General features: G+C 37.5%; 1 protein-coding gene across 3 annotated transcripts in view; it reads left to right on the forward strand.

Annotated features, from left to right (window-relative positions):
- FRY (FRY microtubule binding protein) overlaps positions 1-20,886 on the forward strand; it is a 198,884-nt gene that overhangs the window by 5,645 nt on the left and 172,353 nt on the right. The window contains exon 1 of one of the 3 annotated variants that reach the window (XM_039566159.1): positions 14,127-14,216. The exons of 1 other annotated variant lie outside the window; for it this stretch is intronic. The gene's annotated coding sequence lies outside the window, so the exon portion shown is untranslated. Of the gene's footprint in view, positions 1-14,126; positions 14,217-20,886 lie in introns of those variants that run through there. One more of the 3 variants, XM_039566166.1, reaches the window with a different exon arrangement.

A 20,886-nucleotide genomic window follows, 5' to 3' on the forward strand; every position in this document is an offset into this window, starting at 1 on the left:
CTAAAATTGATGAGATAGTAGTTAATAATCAAGTTGAATCAGTATTACAGCCTGATAATCATATGTGAATTGCCTAGTTAAGTGCTCATGGTAGAACAAAACATGTTCTTAATGCTGTTACATGGAAAGCAACTCGTCATAGATGGACAGGTTGCAAATACAAAACTGTTCAGGGTAGTAACTTGAAGGAAAGCCAAGGGGCAACTTTAGAAGCTTCTTCAGCTTAGCTGTCAGTGGGATGCTACTATATTGTGCATTAAGATGCCTTAATATTTCATTTTTCAATTTAATTATTATTTTAATTTGTTATTTAAATTTTAGTTACTTAATTTACAAATGTAAATACTAAGGTGCCTTAATATTTACATTTAACAAAGAGGTATAAATAAGGGAGAGAGTTCAAAAAAGAGGCCTGTGGGATTTTTGGAGGTCTGGAGAGGAAAACAAAAAAGAACAAAACTTCTATATTGTGAGGCCTCAAGAGTTCAGTTGTGAAAATTTGTAGAACAGAATTTTGCAGGATGAGTTGATCATCATCTACAAATTCTTGTATTTTAAAAAGCCATCTCAAAGCAAGGAATTTCTCATCTTTATAAATAAAGGCACCTGAGTGTTGAAGCTGAACTAGCTTCATCCAAACGCAATTTTTCTCACAAGAAGGAAATATTAACATTGAAATAGATGAGTCGTAACATCTTCTACCAAAGAAGGAGGGATAATCCTATCATTGTGGGACAGGCACTCCCAAAAGCTAACTTTACCCTTGCTGCTATTCAGGATAGTTAGTGGAGAGGCAAAGGTTATTCCCAGGCCTAAATCAGTGACTCTGTCCATGGGCTGTAAAACAGGTATGGGAGAATAGGCTCTCGGGCTGAAATTAGACTTTGTGATTTAATTCCTGTGAGTCCCCAGTACTTTCCAAAAGCCTGTCCTTAGCTAGCAGGAAAAACTCTGCAGCCTTCCGTATGCAGTTGGTCAGACCCTCATTTACACTGATCTCTTGGTTTTTGTGTTCCTGTGCTGTATTCTTCCCCATGCAAGATGTGTCTGGCTTGTTAGACTAGAGAAACAAACCTGGAAATTTCATTTCTGCTGAAGTGTGATCTGAACTTCACCCATTTCTCCACGTGCTTCCAATCTGTGTAGGAGCCAAGGGAATCTCAGGTTATTTAGGTCCCCTTGGACCCCTTATTATTTTTCACCCTCCCCAAAATTATTTGTTACATTTGTACACTGTGCTGAAAGAGCTGTTTCCTTAATACTTACTGTTTGGAGTCAAGACTTGGAAAAATAGCCCCCAAATAATTCTCTCCACGTAAGAAAGATGGAAATTATATGACCAGCAGTGCAAAGTGCCATGGGTAGGTCTGACCCTTGCTCTGGTACTTTTTCACTCCCATACCTGTAACATGTTCTCAATGCAGAGACACTTAGCTAAATTTATAGTGCTAACATGACAGTAGTGCTTAACTACAGAAATGTAAGGGTAGTGATTCCTAACACAAACTGATTGAAGGACTTATCTTACTGATATGTGTCTCCCTGAAAAGAATTCGTTTCTACAGTATTACGACTTTTTATTGGATGTTTGCATAATTGCAGAAGTCTTCAAGAATGTATTTGCCTGTTCTAGAGACTGGTAACAACTTGACTTCCCAGAGATAAGCCACATCGTGGTGTTCTATGCTATCACAGGCATTAGTTCTTCAAATTCCTCTTGAAACTAATCTGAAATGTCAGGAAATTATTGTTTATCCAAACTATATGTTTGAGTATCTTGGAATCTGGATTAATTTCAGGATTGTCATCCTGAGTCTAAAAGCCCTTAATTAATTAGCCAACAGTCTAGCTGAAAAATTTATTGCTCCTCGATATTTGGCCACCCATCTTAATTTCAGGGTTTTAAAGCCTGGAGCTGAACTTGGAAGATGCATGAAGATGATGGTGTTTCGTGCACCTCCCTGGACTGTGGAATGAATTACTGGAAAAGTTCAGTGGGAATCTCACTAAGTTTTGGGAGCGTTTCAGGGTTTATCTCTCTTGGCAAGGTTTTTTCCTCTCATAATTAACTTTGGGTGAAATAAATTCTCTGTTTCTGAAGTGCTGTGTAAAGATAACAGTAGAAGACATTAAGGAGTGAAGGGTGTTTCCTTTTCTTGACAGTGCTGATACTTGTATAGATTAAATGTTCACAGTCAGTGGGCAAACAGTTGTCTCAAGATGTGTACTTGCTACAGTGAGTGTCTGACTTGAACTAGGTTACTGCATGGTTTCATTTTACACAAACACTGTGTTTTTCTCAGTTGTTTTCATTCGTGTTACTACTGAAAATAAGGCTGTGTTGTCTTAGTTTAAAATTTACCAGTTGCACAGCTGACTTTTAGAAAAGTAACTCTCTTTTTTTATTCTGTTGTTGCAAGAGTGATCGTTGTATCTGATTTCTGTGTGTGTGTATTTGGTGTTTATCTGGAAAGCCTTGGGCCACTGCAGCACTTCAAGCAGCACAGCCCCTCAGGGAACAGCTGTTAAGCACATGATCTCTCTTATCATTTTGACTGTATTAGGGGACTTGCAAAGGGGACACAAATACCCCCTTCTGCTAATACTGTTTTGAATGCAAATTAATTGTCAAATTAATTGTCAAATTAGTCTAAATTGTAGTTGTCTCAGGTCTGTACAGAGTCACAAATAATCCCATCCAAGTTTTAAAATGTTTTTCTAATTTGTTCTTGTTCTGCTTGTATTAATTGCAGCCGTGTCCACTAAGGGTCTTAATATGAATGTTAATGAAGAAATTCAATAATCAGTAGACATATGGAAGGTTTCATTAGACATGTTAAATATCTTTATATTTATATATAAAATGCACAGGCACACTGCCTTAAATCTAACATTGTCATACAGGTTATATAAATTGTGTCATATTTATAGCAGGGTAATAGAACATGATGTTTTTCCAGTCCTGTCTAGGAACAATGTTTCAGGCATGATTTGGAAGCCATCTTGTCATGCAGCTGATTCTTTAAGAAGTTGGAGGAAAATAATCAGTAAAATTGGGAGGTTTAATGTCATTGTTTAAAAGCTCTTTAACTAGTTAGATTCTCAAACATCTCTAGGAAACAAGGTGGATGAAAGAGTATCTTAAAGATACCTTCAAGTATCTCTGACTTCAAGTAAGTCTGTACAGGAGCTCTTATTCTTCTTTTAATGTTTTGTGAATTTTTCTCTCCTTTTCAGTCTTTAAGCACTTGGAATTTTTCACTTACCATAAAGCTTGCTTTAGGGGTCAGCCCCTGCTTGTGCTTGCTGTGCAGTGCTCGCTGTTGCTTTGTGGCAACACCGTGTGTCAGTTACTTGCCAGTGGCCACTGCTTCCTGTGGTTTGGAGACCCTGGGTTTCCTCACATCCTTTCCATTTCTCGATTTTTTTCACGTGTACTGGTTTTCATTTTTTATCTCTGAGTATAGTGGGCGTGGGGGGGAAAATTTATGTGTACTATTCAGGTTGCTGTTCCTTTCCTTGCTTTTTCTCTTTCCTTCCATGACACCATAAGAGACGCTCCAGTCTGCTTCTAAATACAAATTTATGAACTTGTGTAGAGAAACTTTCCCTCAGCCATTCTCATTTTGCCCAGGCAATGCTTTACTTACTGCAGATGGGAGAAGGATAAAGGGAGAAGAGCGGCATGCAGAGAGAGGGAGTAAGCTGGTGCACAAAAAATGCTTATATTATAACTGACGTATCTTTACTGTGTTGCAATGTTAGGTGCAATAAGGGTTCCTTATTAATACTGTTCAAATGCAAAATAAGTACTTATAATAAAAGTACTGAAGTTTAATATTGTACAATTAAACGTGGACAAATGTTCAGCTGTGGGATTTTTGTTTCTGTAACTGGAGGTTTTAAAGATCGTTTACACATCCTGCTTTATGATGCTATCATAAATAGCAGTGTCATGGAGATTCTTGTATACTGCTGACTCCTGTAGCAAAAGGTGAAACTCATGTTGGGGTTGTGTGTTAGTCAGACATTTAGAGTTGTTCAGGGTGTGTTCTGGTGTTTCTAGAGCTCTGGCCTTAGGTAGAGTACCTTCATTTTCATATTGGTTGCTCTTGCACTTGGGATGGTGATCCTCTCCAAGAAGTACTTTCAAGTTCCAAACATGGTGATTTTTTTTCCTCTATATCTGTAACACTTTTTTTTTTACAGAAGCTGAAATGCTGTTATAATCTCACACATATGCACTAACAAATTTTGTTTCTGTAGAATAGTGAACATTCAGAAGTGGTTTTAAATAGAAAATTGTCTCTGAAATCTGTAACTTTCATAGTTTGCTCACAGAATTCACTTTCAACATAGAAGGCAAGAGGAAAACCATCTACCATGTTTATTCAGGACTAATACTACCTCTTACTGAGTAAAATTCCCACAGAGCCTCAGGTCTTTCTCTTACCACTGTACCCAGAGCATAGGCCTAATGTCCCAGATTGCAGTGGAATAGTATCAAGCATGATTTTGTGATTGCAAGTGTTACCGTTGTGCAGATTCTGCAAGTTCCACCCTCAGCCTTTGAGCTTTGGAAGATGTCCAGCCACTGCCGCTTGGGCAAAGCCACGTGTGCCAACAGCTCTGAGGCCATCTGCGAGGAGCCCTGTCAGCTTCTGTACTGTGCCTCTACACTCTACCCTGCCAGAAAATGCCTGTTTCCTGGGTTTGCACTGCTTTCCTGTTGGAGAATGTTCGTCTTGAAGTCCTCAGGAAAATAAGGCTGCGACAGCTACCATGTAATGGGAGCATTGCATGAAGTGAAACTATTGCAAATGGACATTAGCATATGAATTGTTCTGCCTATGAAATGCTGTAATATAAATCAGCTTTCTGTTTTAATAGGGGAAGTGCACATTATAGATCAAACAGTAAAGGACTAATAGTATCTTAGAATCAAATTACAGCTTTAACTATATATTTTGTTTGTTGTTAGCAGGCAAGAATATGACTTCATATTAAAGGTGCTTTTCTTCTTTCAACTGAAGGACAATGCACTTGAAACACTCAGCCAAATCTCTTATCAATATTCATCTATTAAAACCAACATTCCACAATGGAAAGCAACTCTGTAAAAGCTCTGTTCCTTTCTTCATGTTTTATCTGTTAGTATTTGATAATTTGAAGAACTGTCTGGGCTGAAAGCCTACTCCTCTTTTCTGTGACTGTAATTCGATGTTATCTATCACAAATTAAAACCATAAATGTAGTGCATGATATGATATCTAATATTTAGCTCCTCAAAGGTCAGGTGTAGCCTGGCAACTAAGTCCTCTTTGCACAATTCTATGAGTCAGTGTTTGCTACAGGGTAGAAATTATTGTGAACCTAAAATGATCTCTTTGCTGTCTTTAAGACTATGACCATGACTAATTATTTGCTGACCTTTTCCTCTTATACTCACTTCTGAAGAATGATGCTTGACTGAAGAGAGATTTTTTTGGATGCTAAGGCTGTACCTAGTCCAGGCTCTGCTTATAGCAGCATTAAACTGGAAGAAATAGGTTAATTCAAGCAGAGAACGTGTCAGATGTTCACATCCTATGGATTAAGACAACTGGGATATTCCAGAAAATTAAACAAATAATTTTTGAGCAACAGTTGGAGGATTTGAACAGCTGTATATTTCCCTCATTCCTTATTTTTTGATACTCTGTTTTCTCTTCCTTTGTTTAGCTTTTCTGTTTGAAATGGAAAGCAAAAGAAGTTAGAGACTTCGTAGCATAGATAACTTTGCAGATCTGTGATTGTTCTGCTACGTTCAGGGGGTGAGCCTGGATAATAAGGGAACAAAAGAACAAGATTGATTTGCTAAGTTGGTGTGCACTGGGCAAGCAGGTACCCAGGAATATTCAACTTGATTGGTAACAACTTCATTTCTTTAAATATCTGGCACCTGTAAAATGCACTCTAATTAATTATGTAGCCTGAGAATTGCCTTTTTAACCTTATTTTTACAAATATTTTAAGGGGTAATGCTTAAAATTTTCTTGGGGTAACCTGGCACAGTCACTAAAAAAACCAATTCATATATCCTTGCTTGGATGCTTACTCTTGTCTTTTTTGTCTTTTGCGGCAGCATGACTACAGATAAATAAATAAACAAAAGGTAACCTAGGTTTGTGCCACAGTTTGGTATGCAGCGTCACAAAATGGGTGCTAATCCCACATGGCGGGAAGCTCCGTGGGCCAGAGGCAAAAGGATGAAGTTTGGTTGATTAAACTGTGCTGGTTTAAAATGTTAGTAAAGCTCAAACTTTCCCTTCCTGCCTCTGCAGTTCTTCCAACATACATGGCTTAGAGGCCTCATCCTCCCTTGAGGTACCATTCTGTTCTGGTGTGTGTAGCATGGTGGGAAGGGCCTTGAATCCATGTACACTGATACAGAAGTTACTCTACCAAACCAGACAGGAACTTGTTGCAGAGCTGGTTTTCCTTTTCCATAATACAGATTTTCTGAGCCAGCCTGCACCAGATGACACACTGGGAAGATATTTTAGAAAAACCTTTTATTGCTTCTGCTGTTGATAAGCACAAATATTTCCTCAGCTGAAAATGAGAATGGCAGCTCTAATGCAGTCATAATAACAACTGGCTTACTGCACATGAAATGTAACATGATTTGCTGCTCTATTATTTTTAAAAAGCTAACAATTATTTCCCCTGTGAGAATTTTTTTTATTACTTTTTGGACCAAGCTAACTTTGTAACCTCAAATCAGTATTTCTGCAGTACAGAGTACCATCCAAACAGAAATCAAACATCAGTTACCTTTAGCACTTATTTACCAAACTTCAGTCAAAGTAATTAGTAGTAGAAACTGCAGACACTACAACTGGGTAATTTGCTGGAGGCAAAGGGTGGGATGTTCTGATTTAGCCTTTGACTGTAATGGATAAACCAAATGATTATTATACTGACCTTTTAAAATCATAAGAAAGTACTCAACTACACTGAACCTACCAGAGAAAACTTAAGCCTTGTAAACCTTTGCCAGCGTGAAAATGTAGCCAGATTATGATTCCTGGTGTTTGTTTTTCATAATTTGGGCACTGTCATGGTTCAGTTCTGAATGTAACAGTGATTACTTTCTTGTAGTAAGCTCTTCTGAAGGATCTTGTGTAAACCTTTGACAGGATAGATAATGGAGCTCAGCTACTACAATGACACTTAGGCATCTCATTCTAAACAACTTTCAGACACCACCAGAATTCTATTTGCCTGTCTTGATTTTCAGTTCTGAATGAATTTTCAAGAAAGTGTTCTAAAGCAGATCCTGTGAAAGGCAGTTTGAAAGCCCCTCAGGATTAAACTACTCTTAGATTCCTGTGTACTCTTGGTGGATCAGGGGTTTGTGTGCTTGGCAGATATCCCCATCTGAAAGAGTATCACCACTATGCACATTTGAGTGTCCCAGCAGCAATTTCTCCTGTTGGAAATGTTGCACTTGGCATGAATATTCATTGGGCTGGAGAGGTAAGATTGTATGGTGCAGCAATTATATCACTCAGTGAGAAAATGGGACACTCACTTTCAAGTCACTCTTCTAATGAATATTTAATTATTTATACGTGTTGGAATTTTTTAAGCGGGAAAAGTTAAGAGCTGTTTTCAGAATATCCTGTACCCTGACACTTAGATCACTTACTGGAGATACTGAAATTTTATTAAAGCTTCTATCAAATTTCAGTTTACTGCTCCTCAAAAGTTAATTCCTGCATTTTTTATTTCTCAGTCACACCTAGTTCAAATATATTTATTTGCTCAGATTTAAGCATTTTCTGTTGTTTTGAAAAGCATTTGATGAATTTACTTTGGTTTAGTTGGGCTATTAGGAATGGACTGAGTATTTTTATGCTGTTTCAGTCAAAGCTGCAAAAACAAATGGAGTTGGAAGAGAAGGGGAAGCAAGGAAAACTTCTTGGACCTATTTTTTGTGGATTTTTTAATTAATTGGGAAAAACAGGATGAGATCCACAGATGCTACATGTTTGAAGGACATGAATTAAGTATTTTGGTCTCTGATGATTATGACCAGTGTGTAGAGAAATTTTTTAAATGTAACTGAACAATTGGACACACAATTTATCCCCTTTGGTTATAACCTAATTCTCACCACCTAACCTCTTCTGGAATCCAGTGGAATTTTGAAAAGCTTATTTCCACATGTAAAAAGAGCTCATGATGCCTAGAATACTCAGCAAGATCAGAAATAGTCTGTTTGCTATCTGCATTTAATGTTCATTTGGTTTAAATGATCAGTTTGTTCTGAATGCAGGGTACGATTTCTGAGTCCAGTGTATTTAAGATTGGATCTTTCCATTCATAATTTCAACTTTCAGCCCAATGTAGTATAATTCCCAGAGGAGCAAGACAGAATCTAGCAGACTATTTGCATCCTTCTGCATTTCTAACACAATATAATACTTAAAAATCCACACACTTTATATTTATATATATATATATACATATATATATATAATTTCCCCTCTTCCCTTCCAAAAGCATATAGATGAACCATTTACTTTTTGTCAGCAATAATAAAGGCTGTAGTGAATTTCACACAAAAACTATATTAGGTACAGCCAACTTTGTGATCATTGCACCAATCGTACAGTGTGCCCTATCTTTAGGGAAATAATTAAGGCATATGTGGTTTAAGTGTTTTTAAAAAAATTGGAGAAATCAATTTCTGTCTTCAGGTTTCCTTAGGTATCCGTAATTGAAACATTATATACTCTCCCTTTGAATCACCACTCTGCTTATTCACTTTACCATGTAAAGTGCTGGTTTTTAACAGCAAAATGCATGTAATCAGAAGATTTGTTAGTTTTAATTTAATAATTCATTTTGCCTCATTTATGATAGAATTCAATAAGAAAATCGGCAGGTTCATAGAAAATATTTCAATTTGTCTTTCCTTCTTTCTGAACATTTGAGAAAGGAAGATCACATTCTTGGGGGGCTCAAAAGATTTCATTGGGATAACTGGAACAAAACAAGAAAAGTACCTGGAGTTTTAATGAAATGGAGAATTTACAGACCATCTTTGTCATACGTGTATTTAAATGTCTTACTTTTACTAGTCAGCAGTTACATAGAGAGAGAAATTAGTCACACCATCACATCTTTGATTTCTTCAGTAGGAAATAACATCATAACTACTTGAGAAAAGAAACCCCAAACTGATAGCTGTGGCCATAAAACCCTTTGTGATTTGGACTGTTTATCAATCTTCAAAATGTAATTTTGTGAAACGACAGGACTAAAAACCCAAACAGGCCAAAAGGTTGTGCCTTTCCCCAGACAGATCCCAGGCATGTGGAGTTCGGTTGGTTGGTTGGTTGTTGTTTTGTCACTGTTTGTTTGGTTTGTGTGTGTTATTTTTGTTTGTTTCTGGGTTGGGTTTTTTGTGTTTTGGTTTGCTTGGTTTTCTCTCACACTATTTACTTTTTGTAAGGTTAAATAGCACCTGTTTAACTTGCCAAGTTAATGAACTATTAATGAACTGATCTGAGAAATGCTGTGGGTATAATATAAACCGTACTAGCCCTAGACAGTGCCTCATATTAAATTGTATTTTCCGCTTTGCAGAAGTTGTGCTGCTGAGCTCAGGTTTGCTGAACTTCCTAATTACCTCAAAACTTTCAAATGAGTTATTTCAGGCTGCCTCCTCCTTGTGCTGTTTCACTGATGCAAGGAGGGGCGATGCAGTAACTCTACACCTGTCCCAGCACACGCCTATCAACCTGCTCAACTTCCCCAACGAGTGGCTTGAGCATGAGAACATCCGAGATTGCTCGGTCTGTAACCACTAGTCCTGATACTTCTGGGTGTTGGGGCTGGCTTTGTGCTGGGGTGGCTTTAACACCTGGTGCTCCATGATGGCACTGGATGACAGCAGCTTTTACTCCAGGACTAAGAGTAAACTTAATCCCCATCAGACTCGTTACAAATCAACAAGACGGAGAAGCCTGCCGCCAGACATCCTGCTAGAAAATGATTTTAAAGGAAAATTTCAAAAAAATATTAGGAATATAGACCCTATACACCCAAGGCACACTAAGAAAAGACCTTCAGTATTTTCAGGTAAGAAATGCTATTTCAATAGTATGTTAGTGCAGTATCTTTTAACCTTTTTGGTAATTGAAGGATTCAGCAGCTGATTACAGTCAGAACTTATTCTGTTTTAAAACGTAAGACAGTTTTCATAGATAGATTTAATCAAGTACTATTTTTGTTAAATTATGTCAGCCATTAGAGTTAAAATGATGGAACCAAAAAGAGAGTCTTCATGTTTTTGATTTCATGTTGCTTGCTTGAGGGGATTTTTTTAACACTTAGCATTTAAGGAAAGCCAGTTGTTTCTCCAGAGCTTTAAACTGCATTTTGCTTAACCCCACTTATAAGTAATACAGTCAACAGCTGCAGTGTAAGAATCTCTCTTGCTGCTCTAGTGCTGTATCTCATTGCTTTTCTGGAGGAGAGCGGTTTGGGGAGTTCTTCAGTCTAGCAGATTTTTTTGTGTGTGTAGCCAGAAATTTAACATCACTAAATAATCAAATGCATGTTTTAAATTCCTGGTTTGAACTGGAGCCTGTAATGTCAGGAGTTAATAATTTAATTTAACTCTCTAGTTGTTAAGAAGTAAGAACAAGGTGTGAGTGGATTTCAGTCAAGCTAATGGCAAGTCTGGAATATTTTGTTGTGTTATGCTTTTAAATTATTTTAAATGTGCCTAAAAATAGGCAACAGATTATTATGAGGACAGAGGATTTGTTGGAAAACAATCAGGTCATCTTTATGAGGAGGACTTAAAAGGTTCTAGGGGAGAAAAATCAATACCAGCTCATCCCTGCTGAAACTGAAAATGTGTTTCTGTGAGGCAATCAGAAGAAGTTAAATCCTTTGTAGAAACAAAACGTCTTTAAATTAACGTATCTCCCTTTCCAAATGAAAATTAGAATTTTCACATTTCTAGGGGAATTAGTACAATCATACAGATCTTTGAAGAGTTGTGAAGTATGTAAAATTATTTAAATATTAACTTTATATTCCTTAGTGATAGCTATGCTTACACAGGTACCTTCTCAAGAGCTGAAACACTGGTGAAGGAATTGGTGTACAATGTTAAAAGCTAACACAGGGCTGCATTGTTTGTGTGGGATTGAGATCCTCTATTGTACTTTGGTTAAAGTAGTTGAAATATTTCAGCGCCTCAGGAAATAAAGCTTTTTTCCTCCTTCCTATTCTACTTCTCTAGCTTAAAAAAATGCAAAAAGGCCTTTCCAGATCTCAAGTCAGGTGACTCAGACATGCCCAAGGCTCCTGGGCTTCCCAGTGCCTGAACTGGCTCTTCCTAAGGTGATATGGTCTGTTGGTGACTCTCAAATCGCATTATTTTGGACAGGATAGACCCTCTGTATCTTACCTGACTTGTATCTTATCTGTATCTCCGTTGCCACTTTTTATGTTTTACTTAACTTTTCTGCTCCTTAATTACTCTGTGTCTGTGGGGTTTTTTCTCCTGTAACTTTTCAGTTTTTTTCCTGTACATCAACATTTTTGTTAGGAAAAAACATGTTAAATACTAGCCTTGTGTTTGGTCTTCAAAACCCATACTCAGTTGTGCTTACCCAGATTTTACCTTTATTCTGTGATTTTTTTTAGTGCAGTTCTTTCTCTCTGTTCTTTTTTCACCCTCCCAAATGACCACATTAGCAGTAGTACTCCATTCTTTGCGCTGTGTCAGACATGAGCACTTTAATGCAGTCTGTGTGTCTGGAACACTGCCATTATGCTTATGAAATCCACTGCAGATGTGTTACTGTACACTCAAGGGTACTTAACTCAAAGGTAATGCAAATTGATTCCTATAAGCAATTGATGGAGCATGATGGAAAGATGGGTGTAGCCTTTCATTTGGTAGGTCAGCAGTATACATGGGAGAAGCTTTACTTGATTTGCTTTTGAAAACAGGTTACCGAAGTACACTTGAAATCCTCTAGACCATTGTATTTCACGTAAATGTAGGTTAGAATGGAAACAGAGCTGTATCATAGAATCAGGGAATGGTCTGGGTTGGAAGGGGCTTCTAAAATCCATGTAGTACAGCCACCTTACTGTGGGCAAGGACATGTTCCACTATGTCAGGTCAGGTCCAAGCTGACCTTGAGCACTTGATATTAAATACAAATAAATAGACATACGTGCTCTGCAGTCTTCTGGATGAATGAAGAATTTTAAGAATGTGGCAATTCCTACTTGTTTCAGCCTAGTCATCTATTAATATAAGTATTTTAAATCTGTATAATTTTGACTCATCCACATTCTTCTAATTGCTGTATGTCTTCTAAGTCTTTTATAACACCATTACGCTGTCTTGCGTTTAGGACGCTGTTGCAATTTAGTCTGAAGTCATGGACTTGTTGTTTTCTTTTATTCTATCTTACAGAGCTTTGGTAATACAGTAGTGAATAGTGACACACCAAGGGATCTAGCTGCAAGGAAATATGTCAGTCCATCCACAGGGACTCTTGTTGCTGTCTTGGTGCAAACTCAGGGAGGGGTCTTGCATGTAACAATTTTTTCTTAACCGTGATAGCTAGAAGCTCACTCCTTAAAAATGAAAGCTGAAACCTGAGAAAAGTGAGTTGTCTGCCCTGCCATCATGAAGTTAGTCATTCATGTATGCCTAGGCAGGACTATCCACTAGTAGTATCATTGGGTTATCGTGTTCATCCTCATATGGCACGGGGAAGACAGAAACTGTGTGCTGAGAAACCAGGGCATTGCCCAAGGGATGCACTGCACAGAGATACTTTTTCCTGCTTTTACAAAGCACTTGATTTCCTCTTGTTCTTTAAATCAGAAATGTTTAGAGCTGCTATATACTTTAGGATGTGGTTAATATCAACTGCTGATATATAAATTTTAGTTTTTAACTGTTTCATGGTTATGCTTTAAAAAAAAAAAATTACTCAGGCACAAGGGAGCATAATCAACATTATAGGGCCATTTATTTTCCATAGAGAGGTTCATCACCTTAATTAGTGGAGTTTGTACAGATCTGCTGATATGCTCTCAGTTCAGCACACTCATGGCTGTGACTGAACCTCACTCTGGTAGGACCATGCAAGAATGAACGGTGTCTTGTCTTAACCTGGAGATAAGCCCCTCACTTGTTAAAGAGAGAAGAAAGAATTGTATAAAGACAGAGTGGGCAACGAAGGGACCTTAGGAGACCATGTCTTCTTGACAGAGCTACCAAGGAAAAGTAAATTAAACTAACTGAAGCAGCATAAAATTAAAATGGATTAGCTAAACATCATTAAATGTGTGTGCTGACTTATGTTCAAAAGCACAGCAGCCTGAAGAAAATGAGTCTGTATTTTTTTAATCTAGGGAAGTGAAGGGTGAATTTTTACTCCTATGTCTTTTTGAAAGAAGGTTGCTGATATTGTTTTTCTCTTTATGCATGGCAAAGACATGAGATTTTGGCTGGGAATGTAAATTGTCTGTAGAAAATAGAATGAGACAGAAATCGCAAAGGTCAAAGTGCTAAAAAATATAATGGAAGCCATTCGTATTGTGAGCTAGGGATGTTTGTTTAACTAAGTACCATTGAAAATCCACTTCTAGTACTGTTATTAGTATCTTGTAAGCTTTTTTCCCTTCTCCTTCTTCACTTGCATATGTTGGTAGTCTGTATTATTGTTGAATGATGCTTGTTCACTGATGTGTCAGTTTTGAAGAATGGAAGGTGAGAAAAATACTTGGGGTTTTCTGCCTCTCCCAGGACCAGGCACACCTCCATTTCATGGCTGTATGCCTGTGCCTCAGGTGTTGTCTTCCCAGCCAAAATAAGCTCTGTGAATTCCGTGGAACAAGACGTGATCTCTACTTTGGTAAAAGCAGTGTGGTGTTGCTGTGAGTTAATGTAACGAGAGGGCCACTGCTTAAAAGCACTTTACAGAGCTACTCAAAGTAAGAATGCAGGTTGCTAGTCTGTGATTTTACAGCAGAATAGCTAGTATTTTGTAACAAATTCACTGCTTTTTTTTTTTTTCCAGTGAAAATATTGTCGCAGTTAGAAGTCTTGAGGTACTCTCTCAAAACATTTCTGGAGTGCAGACCAGCATACAGTCTAGCAAAATCACTTTCTAAAATAAGTAAGTTGATTTGATGCCATATTTGCATGTAAATTATAATAATGAAAAATAATGCAAGAAAGAAAGGGTTCTATATATAAGAAGAATTCTTAAAATTCTTAAAAGTTGTTTAACAGTGACATGAATAAACTATATGAGTCGTGCAGCTAAGACAGCCAGTATGTATGACTTACTTTTTACTTTTGACTGGCTCTGTTAATTGGGAAAGACTTGCCAAAATCTAATTACTTTTAATAAGGATGCTTAAAGTCATGGGTACAGTATGTGTCTTGATTCAAATGAGTAATAATGATCTGTGTTCAGTATTTTAATTTAGTGAAGATTTGGATATCCTATCTCCTCTCTGCATGGCAATAATGTATGCTTGTGATCTGCATATGATAATTGCTGTTCACTTATGGTACCCCTACTGACATTTGGGAGATTGGCCTGTGTTGGTGCTGCATTTTACAAGTACCATCCAGTAGAAAGGAAGGCAAGTCTGACTTGTCCCAAAGTTTTTCTCTTCCCTTCCTGACTTGAAAAAATTGGCTTGGTTTCCCATTAATACTATTACCAAGGCCTTCTGTCTGAAAATGGGGGAGGAGGGAGGGGTAGCATTTTTTGTTATTTGCTGTTCATATTGTAAACTGGCATTAGTTCTGTGTGACTGTGTTTATTGAGCCTTATGATAGGCCTTTGGTGCATTGCTGATTGTGTGTCTACCCATTGATTTGGGTGAGTGGCCACTGCTTTATTAACAGAAATTATGTTATTGATAACATCTTGCTTTGATCTGACCTGTATTTTTGTGGCCTCATACATATATATATATATATATATATATGTATATATAACTTAATACACTCTTCAGCATTTTAGTTCTTGCATATTTCTATGAAAGTAACATTTTCTTCTGGAAGGATGGTTTGATGATTCAGAGAAAAGCTCTGGATTCTGCATGAAGTCTGATGTAATAGAAGCATGTTGTCAGACTCGTTTTCTTCTTGGGTTCATTGGCATTTTATGGAGTGGAGCGAATGATTTCCAAATGTTCTTGTAAGCATGTGATGAAAATGCTGCCTCATTTTTAAGTTATATTTGGGACTTAAATCAGGTTCTCTATGTCCATTGGAGAGTAACTTGAACATGGAAATGAGAGACAAGGTAGGGAGGAAGGTGAAGTTAAGATAAGGAAGGCTTCTTTTGCTATTATGGCTTGGAATTTTGTGGTTTGATTTATTGTTCGTTTGTTTTAAAAACTGTTTAGTTGTCTCCTAGATTTAAATTGCCACCATCAGTTATAGATGTTTCCTCTTGAAAGCAAAGATTCCAGTGTTCAAGTGAATGAACCCAATTGTATTACACAGTAATATACCTCAAATCTTAAATGTCTGAGGATTTGTAGACTTCAATGTGCTGAAAGACCTTGTGAAGCAATTACAGCCCTTGCATCCTGATTTCAGCACAGATATCTGTGTCTGCTGCCTTAGAAACAGCATGGGAAAGAAGAATCTGGTTTAGTTTGCCAGTTTCACCCTTTGGCTCTCTCCTATGTCCTTTCTAGGGGAAAATGATTAAAGTGTAGAGGAAAATCTTTAAACTTGTGCCGAATGTTCATATTCTGGGAAATATAACAGTTTTGGGATTTTTGTATGTTTACATGGTTTTCATGAACCATTGAACTAATATTCAACACTGGTTGTATCTCAAAAAAAGTATACCATTATAAAACATATTTTAAAATATTTTTAAATGGAAGTCAGTCCTAAGAAATGTTAGCAAAATAGGAAAGAGACAAAAATATTTAAAAATATTTAAGAACAAGTCAGTCACTCTTTCTATCAAATGGTAGTAGCCTTAACTGCATTTCATGTGCAGTAAATCCATGAGGGTTTGTTGACATTATTTCCAAGTAAATCTTTCTTTGGCCATCAAGAGGCAATAGAACTTTTTATTCTTTTTATCCTATTTGAGATGCACTGTGAATGGTGCAATCACTGTAAAAATATGCCCATCTTTGGCCCATAGAGATACATTTTTGTGCTAATGGATTGGACAGATTGACAATCATTTTTTTCATGAAGTTGTAAAATACATATTTTAATGCATGGAAGACAGACAATATTTTTAAAGTCTTACAGTAGTGCATCTGCAGTAATGAAAAGCTTATCAACCAAGTAAAGTGTTTTAAAAGAATTAGACTTAAAGGTTGTCATAATGGCTTTGATTTGCCTTCTGGCTGATATTTTGTTCCTCTCCTGAGGAGCAATCTTCACATAAGCGAGTGTAGATAATGACATTGAAATTCTCTTGGGACTCTGATGGGTCTGTGGATTTCATACAAATCACTCAAAATATATTTCTTCTCTAGTGTTTGTTTAATTTTGGAGACTTTTGTACACTTATTGGGTGCATTTGGCAGGTAACTAATTTTCAGCTATTTATACTTTACACATTTACACATTTAATTGGAGCATACTGTATCCAAGTTAAGTCACCTGATAATCTTGGCATCTCTGAAATAAAAAATTGCATTGCTTTCTTAATTTTTTTTTTTTTTTGCTGTCTTAGTGTCTTACTGAAGTTGAACTACAACAACAAAAAGTTTAGGATTTTCTGAAAATACTTGCTTAATTTCAAGAAGTATTTTAAAAAGTCAGTATTTTATTAATCTAAGTTCTAGACTGTTGTGCCTGAAGATTGGTGTAGAAAGTAGAATTCATCATAGTTACAAAAGACTACCTAATGAAAAATCTTAGAACACAACTAAAGTGAGTTGGAAGATTTTTTTTTTTTACTGCGTCTCATGAGAAAAGATACCCTTATGGATGAAATCCTTATGGTACTTCTGGTAAACCAGCTGTAAGCAGATCGATGCTGAGTTCATATACTTAGGGTTTTGTACGGAACGTAGCTCTCATATTAATTTTCTTAAGTGTTTTTAATTAAGAGCAGTTATTTTGGAATGTGTTTTTTTATGAATTTTGGGGGCTGAATCTCAGATTAGGAACCTGACATGAATAGCTCAGGACATTCTTTGTTATATTTGGGGTTTTTGGGAAATTGAATTTGCAGAGTATTTCACAATATGATATCAATTTAAATTCCTTTGCACTGGGTATACTAATGTGTAGCTGCTAGGCAAAGCTAAAATGCAGTATTATATTTAGATGCAATCTCAAAGACCCAACAAATGTCTGTTCATGTTTTTTAATCATATTTTAAGTTGTACTTAAAATTTATTAAAATAAGAAATCTTTTCCATCTATTACTGGAATATATTTCTGTTTCAAGGAAAAAAATGTCTGTAGTTATGCAATGTATGTTGTGTGTGACACAATCCCATGGCTCCTCTTATAAGGACCTGTTGTGTAGTGGGCTTTTACTTATTTAGTTGTTTTAGAACTCCCGGAGGGTATTGATGTGACTTTCTGTGGGATTTTGCTCTGTGGCTTTGGAGTTACTGTTTCATGTTGGCTGTAATGGCAACATGCTTTAGTTGCAGGACATGTTAGAGATTGAGTGTCTATACGGTATCTGTAAGATCAATTTGTTGTGAATTATCTGCTATCAGAGTAAGCCTTTTCTGGGGTAATTTATGCTGCAAACAATATAAGGCTGGCCCACTAATTATTAAGCACAATCTTAAGTCTGTGTTTTGGTAAGGAGAGGGACAGTTCACAAGTGCCATCTTTCTAACTGTAATCTCATTTGTCCTGTATTTCCTACTTTGTTTAGGATCTTTGAAGTAGTCAGTCTCTTGCTGGCCCATCCTCTCCTGTTGTTCTTATGCAAGTCAGAGAAATCTCTCTCCAGCAAAGTTGCTCCATTTCTTCTGTATTTTGCCTGGATAACTCTCCTGGCAATTCTCAGACCCAGTTCAGAAGTTGGCAAGAGCTGAGGAATCGAGAGAGAACTGGATGTTGCCACCAGCATTTAGATAATGTTTTGCTGTACCCTTGTAGGCTGCTTCATGGCACTTGGCCTCGTGGCAAGAGAACAGCCCCAGGTGCTAATGAAGGCATGGCATTCACAGTCCTACACAGTTGAATCACCAGTCTGTCCAGCAGAACGTAACTTTAATTACCACAGAGGTCATTAAAACTCAGCACCAGTTTGCTCAGTGAGTCACAATAAAGTACTTCTGATAAGACTTGTTTAGATTTATCATGGACAGTTACTGACTCGTCTATAGAGAATCACTCAAGTATTAAATTTCCACTAGTTGCTGAGGCTCTGTTCCAAAGTAAAAAGTCTAATCTGCAGCAGAGGTTTTGCTATTACAGAAAGATGCCAGGGTGAAAGAAGGATGACAAGAAAAGCAGAATACCAGAGACTAAATTAAGCTCACAAGATGGAATTTCAGGGTCTGAAATGTAATTTTCTGCCCAGTGAATTGAGGATAAACAAAACATATGTGTACAAGTCCAATTTTAAATCTGTTCTGGAACTAGAAAATCAGCAGTTCTCTCTTTAGAAGCTAGTAATAATGTAATTCAAGTTTAGATTTGTCATACTAAATGTTGTTGGACTCGTAAGCAAGAGTAGTGTCACAGTTCGTCCTTTATCTGGTTTCAGGGTTAAGAATACTTCTGCATAATCTATTGTAATATTTTTATTCTTCCCACTTGAAAGCCCATCCTAAAAGAGGTCTCAGTGACTTTGTAAACTTCACTCATCAGCAAGGAGAATGATGGTGATAGAGATGGAGAAGGCCCAAGTAGCCAGTGCTGCCTTTGCCTCAGTCTTTACCTTCAGGACATCTTCAGGAATCCCAGGACCCAGAGACGAGTGGGAAGGCCTGAACTAAGGCTTTACCCTTGGTACAGGGATAACAGGTTAGGGAACATTTGAAACAAGCTGGGCATCCATGGGACCTGACAGGATGCAAGCACAAGTGCTGAGGAAGCTGGCTGGCATCATGGTCCAGCCAGTCCTGACAGTCTTTGAAAGCTCATGGCTGCTGGGGGAGGTTCCTGAGGACTGGAAGAGACCAAAAGTGACTCCTCTCTCCAGGAGGGGCAAGAAGAAGGATCTGGGAGCTGCTGGCTGGTAATCCTCACCATAATCCCTGGGAAAGTGATGGGGCAAATAATCCTATAATCCATTTCCAAACATAAGAAAAGTAGGTGTTCGGGAGCAGTCAGCATGTTTGTATGAAGGGGAAATCATGCTTTACGAACTCAATAGCCTTCTAAAACAATGGATAGCCAGCTTGGTGGATGGTGGAAGATCAAAGGATACTGTTTGTTTCAACTTTAGAAAGGCTTTCGACAGTATCTCCTTGAACATCATCATAGACAAAATGATGAAATACAAACTTGATGAATGAACAGTGAGGTGAGCTGAAGGCTGAGCTGCCAGGCTGACTGGGTTCTGATTAACAGCATGAAGGCTCACAGGAGGTCAGTCACTAACAGCATAGCCCAGGGGTTGATACTGGAGCCAGTACTGTTTAACAGGAATCTCATGAAGCTCAATGAAAGGAAAAGTCAAGTTAATAAAATTTTAACACAGTTTTCTTCAGTATTTCCCCTACTACTTCCACAAGTACTTTCGTTCACTCTGTATTACTGAAAATCTTACCAATTCTCCTACTCTACTTTCCAAGATTATTATAATTGTTTAGGCATTTCCTGATTATTCTGTTCATTGACAACCTTTCTCATGAAATAGTTCCAGAAAATAGACTCTGCTTTTTTTATTCTTTTTGTGGAAGAGAAATGGTGAAACTGTCAAGCAATCCTATAGGCCTACTTCATTGTGTGTTGCCTATAAGCAAGGCCCATTGTTGCAGGAGTTGCAGACACCTTTCTTTTCTAAGCTCCCTGGCTTTCCTCCACTCCTGATACTTGCATAAGGAATAGTGGTAGGAACTTCCATGAGCATTAGCATTGCTCCCTTCTCACAGTAGAGGTCTAGAAGGAACAGATGCAGTAACTTTAACAGATTTATCATCCTATAAGGACTGATCATCACTGTACATTCCAGCTTTTTAAATCTTCAAGCTCATTTTCTGACCATGCTTCTTGCAATTAGAGCTAAAATGTATCTATTCCTGCAACAGCCAAAGTTTAATAAGAGCTCAGCCAGAAAAGTGGCTTGGAAGAATTTTCTTACCATAAAATGCATTGCCTCTTACGGGTGTCTGTAAATGCATATGAGCAGTTGGGAAAGCTGTTTAACCACATAATCCCTGTGAAAAGCTCTGATTTTTTTAACAGGTTGGGGTTTTTTTTAAATATAGAAGCATTATTTTCCTTTGCTTCTTTCCCCCACCTGAACACCTATCAGGCTCCATTGCATTGACCTGTGGGGATACTCATGGCCACATTCATAACTGAAGGTAATGAAGGTAATACTGTAGCCCCCAAGACACACCCACTCCTCAAATCAAACTTCTGTTCCTAACTAGTGCTAGCACAAGGAGACCTGATGGAAATTATGAGGGACAGGGAGAGGATGGAAGAATTTCACAGCTTTTTCAACAGTAGCACAATCTCAGGTTAGCTTAATCAAACAAGAAAACACACTTTGGGTGAAATCTGTCTTATTATCAGATGGGGGAGAAGTATCCTGTTCTTGGAGAAGTTTCCATTTTATAAAGGGTTCTGCCTGTGCTGATGCTATGTTTTTAGTTAACTGAATTAGTCAGTAGCTAGCAATGACCTCCCTTGATCTGTGGAAG

The sequence above is a fragment of the Corvus cornix genome, chromosome 1 (assembly GCF_000738735.6).
Source record: "Corvus cornix cornix isolate S_Up_H32 chromosome 1, ASM73873v5, whole genome shotgun sequence".
In the NCBI taxonomy this organism is placed as follows: Eukaryota; Metazoa; Chordata; class Aves; order Passeriformes; family Corvidae; genus Corvus; species Corvus cornix.